Source organism: Balaenoptera musculus, chromosome 4 (genome assembly GCF_009873245.2).
Source record: "Balaenoptera musculus isolate JJ_BM4_2016_0621 chromosome 4, mBalMus1.pri.v3, whole genome shotgun sequence".
NCBI lineage: Eukaryota > Metazoa > Chordata > Mammalia > Artiodactyla > Balaenopteridae > Balaenoptera > Balaenoptera musculus.
In genome coordinates this window covers 50,673,941-50,678,364 of record NC_045788.1, presented here as the reverse complement: position 1 = coordinate 50,678,364, position 4,424 = coordinate 50,673,941, and the positions used below count along the sequence as shown (strand labels likewise).

The 4,424-nt window shown below is 45.8% G+C and overlaps 1 pseudogene; it reads left to right on the top strand.

Annotated features, from left to right (window-relative positions):
• Positions 1-1,713: 1,713 nt before the first annotated feature.
• On the top strand, positions 1,714-4,090 carry LOC118893970 (annotated as a pseudogene).
• The last annotated feature ends 334 nt before the right edge of the window (positions 4,091-4,424 follow it).

Sequence of the window (4,424 nt, the reverse complement as noted above, 5' to 3'; positions counted from 1 at the left end):
ATTATACTCTAATAAAGATGTTAAAAAAAAGAAAAAAGAATAAAAAGAAAAAATAATATATTAGGAAAAATAAAAGTATAATTGAAACAACTGCAACAAGGTAAAACCACAACAGAAAACAAAGAAAAAGAGAAAAAGGGGGGGGGAACAAGCCAAAAGGAGTGATCACTAACAAAGTATAAAGAATAAAATTAGAAATATAAAAGATTTATTAGGAAAAATAAAAATATAAAAGAATCAACAATGAATCAACAAGGTAAAACAGAACCCCATCTAAAAGAGGTAAAAAAAAAAAAAAGGCTTGGCTATGGGGGCAGAGTTTAGGTGGGGGGGTGGAACTTAGGCAGGGGTGGGGTTTAGGGTGGGGCGGGACCTAGGTGGGGGGAGTGGTGACGTTCAAGCATGGGGCAGGGCCTCTGCTTAGGACCTGTGTGGAAGGGAGAGGCAGCACGTGGAAAGGAGGGCCTCTGGAGTGTGGCGTTCTGGAGTTGGAGGTAGGGCCCTGAGTGAGGGCATGTGGGTGGGGTTTAGGTCCAGCGCGTTGGAGGGGTTCTCTGAGGGTAGAGGTGGGGCCCTGCGTGGGGGTGTAGGGGTGGGGCTTGGGTTCTGCATAGCAGGAGGGAGGCTCCGAGGGCAGAGGATTAGGCCCAGGAGCCCAACAGGCTCCCTGGTGCCTAAGTGGACAGGGAAGGCACTGGCCCTGTTCTCTTCCATTCCCTCGTGCCCCTCCGCATCTCCCCCAGGCTCTCCCCATCGCCGCTGGACCCCTAACCGTGGGTGGGTCCCACTGGGTGTAGGAACTCCTCCCCTCCCCCAGCCACCCCTCAGGGGTGCCGGTCCCAGAGGTCCAGCCTTTACTTTTGCTTCCCCTTCCCTCCTTCCCTCCCACTCCCTCAGGACCCACGCGGCTGGAGGGGGCCTAGGTGGGCAGAGGATCAGGCCTGGGATCTCAGCAGGTTCCTGGGGGCCCAAGTGGGCAGGGGAAACCTGGCCATGCTCCCTTTTGATCCTCTGCCCTCCCAGTGGTTCCCCAATTTCCCCCTTTGGGTGTGGGATCCCTTCCCCTCCCCCAACCGCCCCTCAGGGGCGCCAGTCCCGTCCCGCCTCCACTTTTCCTCCCCCTTCACTCCCCCCACACCCCATGTCCTACCCGGTCGCTGGGGGTTCCTCCTGTCCCCTTAGGTGTCCGTGGTCCCCCACCGGTGCCCGGTAGGTGCCCTAGTTGTGAGGAGGCGCGAATTCCACATCCTCGTAGTACGCCATCTTGACTCCATTCCCCTCATTAGTTTTAATACAGACCTACCTTGTTATATTACACTTGGCTTTATTGTGCTTCGCAGACACTGCAGTTTTTACAAATTGAATGGTTGTGACAACCTTGCGTCCATCAAGTCTATTGTCGCCATTTTTCCAACAGCATTTGCTCAGTTTGTGTCTCTGCGTCACATTTTGGTAATTCTTGCAACATTTCAAACATTCTCATTATTATTATTATATTTGTTATGGTGATCTGTGATCAGTGATCTTCGATGTTACTACAGTAATTGTTTTGGGGGCACCACAGTCCATGTTCATAGTGAACTTAGTCTATAAATGTTGTATGAGTTCAGACTGCTGCACTGAACAGCTGTTCCCCCACCTCTCTCCCTCTCCTCAGGCCATTATTCTCTGAAACACAAGAACATTGACATTAGGCCAGTTAATAACCCTACAATGGCCTGTAAGTATTCAAGTGAAAGGAAGAGTTGCATGTCTCTCACTTAAATCAAAAGCTAGACATGATTAAGATAAGTGAGGAAGGCATGTCAAAAACTGAGATAGGCCAAAAGCTAGGCCTCTTGAGCCAAACAGTAAAGTTGTGAATGCAAAGGAAAAATTCTTGACAGAAATTAAAAGTGCTACTCCAGTGAAAAATGATAAGAAAGTGAAACAGCCTCACTGCTCATATGGAGAAAGCTTTAATGGTCTGGATATTACATCAAACCAGCTGCAACGTTACCCTAAGCCAAAGCCTAATCCAGAGCTGGGCCCTAACTCTCTTCAGTTCTGTGATGGCTGAGAGAAGTAAGGAAGCTGCAGAAGAATGGTCTGAAACTAGCAGAGGTTGGTTAATGAGGTTTAAGGAAAGAAGTCATCTCCACAACATAGAAGTGCAAGGTGAAGCAGCAAGTCCTGATGTAGAAGCTGCAGCAAGTTGTTCAGAAGATCTAGATAATTGTGAAGGTGGCTCCACTAAACAACAGATTTTCAATGTAGATAAAACAGCCTTATATTGGAAGATGCCATCTAGGACTTTCATAGCTAGAGAGAAGTCAATGGTTGGCTTCCAAGCATCAAAGGACAGGCTGACTCTCTTGTTAGGGGCTAATACACCTGAAGACTTTAAGTTGAAGGCAGTGCTCATTTACCATTCCAAGAATCCTAGGGCCCTTAAGAATTATGCTGAATCAACTCTGCCTGTGCTCTATAAATGGAACAACAAAGTCTTGATGACAGCATATCTGTTTACAACATGATTTACTGAGACCTGCTCCTCAGAAAAAAAAGATTTCTTTCAAAATATGACTGCTGGGGCTTCCTTGGTGGCTCAGTGGTTGAGAGTCTGCCTGCCAATGCAGGGGACACGGGTTCGAGCCCTGGTCCGGGAAGATCCCACATGCCACGGAGCGGCTGGGCCCGTAAACCATAATTACTGAGCCTGCGCGTCTGGAGCCCGTGCTCCGCAACAAGAGAGGCCGCGATAGTGAGAGGCCCACGCACCGCGATGAAGAGTGGCCCCCACTTGCCGCAACTAGAGAAAGCCCTCGCACAGAAACGAAGACCCAACACAGCCAAAAATAAATAAATAAAATAAAATTAAAAAAAAAAATATGACTGCTCATTGACGATGCACCTCGTCACCCAAGAGCTCTGATGGAGATGTACAATGAGATGAATGATGTTTTCATGCCTGCTAACACAACATCCGTTCTGCAGCCCATGGATCAAGGAGTAATTTTGACTTTCAAGTCTTATTATTTAAGAAATACATTTTGTGGGCTTCCCTGGTGGCGCAGTGGTTGAGAATCTGCCTGCCAATGCAGGGGACACGGGTTCAAGCCCTGGTCTGGGAAGATCCCACATGCCGCGGAGTAACTGGGTCCGTGAGCCACAGCTACTGAGCCTGCGCGTCTGGAGCCCGTGCTCTGCAACAAGAGAGGCCGCGATAGAGAGAGGCCCGCGCACCGCGATGAAGAGTGGCCCCCACTTGCCACAACTAGAGAAAGCCCTCGCACAGAAACGAAGACCCAACACAGCCATAAATAAATAAATAAATAAATAAAAATTAAATTAAAAAAAAAAAGAATTTGGTCAACAACCTTTAAAAAAAAAAAAAGGAAATACATTTTGTAAGGCTATAGTTGCGATAGATAGTGATTCCTCTGATGGATCTGGGCAAAGTCAGTTGAAAACCTCTGGAAAGGATTCACCATTCTAGATGCCATTAAGAACATTCATGAGTCATGGGAAGAGGACAAAATAGCAAAGTTAACAGGAGTTTGGAAAAAGCTGACTCCAACCCTCATGGATGACTTTAAAGGGTTTAAGACTTCAGTGGAGGAAATAACTGCAGATGTAGTAGAAAAAGCAAGAGAAGTAGAATTAGAAGGGGAACCATAAGATGTGACTGAATTGCTGCAATCTCATGATAAAACTTTAACGGATGAAGAGTTGCTTCTCATGGATGAGCAAAGAGAAGTGTTTTTTTGTGAGGGAATCTACTCCTGGTAAAGATGCTGTGAAGACTGTTGAAATGACAACAGAGGATTTACACAAACTTAGTTGATAAAGCAGCACAGGGTTTGAGAGGATTGACTCCAATTTTGAAACTTCTGAAGTAAAATGCCATCAAACAACATTGCATGCTGCAAAGAAATTGTTCCTTAAAGAAAGAGTCGATCGAAGGGGCAAACTTCATTGTCTTATTTTAAGAAATTGCCAGCTACCCCAGCCCTCAGCAAACAACACCCTGGATCAGTCAGCAGCCATCAACTCGAGGCAAGACTCTCCTCCAGCACAAAGATTCGCCGAAGGCTCAGATGATGGTTAGCATTTTTTAGCAATAAAGTATTATTTAACTAAGGTATATACATTGTCTTTTTGTTTTAGACATAATGCTATTGCACACTTAATAGACTACAGTATAGTGTAAACCAACTTTTACACGCACTGGGAAACCAAAAAATTTATGGGACTTGCCTTATTTCAATACTCAGCTTATTGCAGTGGTCTGGAACCGAACTTGCAATATCTCCAAGGTAGACCTGTATATGTAATTTCTCACCATATACAAACAACTTATCTTTATGAAGTAAAACATGCCTATCTTGACGTTTTTGTCTTGTTTCTTTTCCCCACACACAGAGGTTATGACAATATTTTCC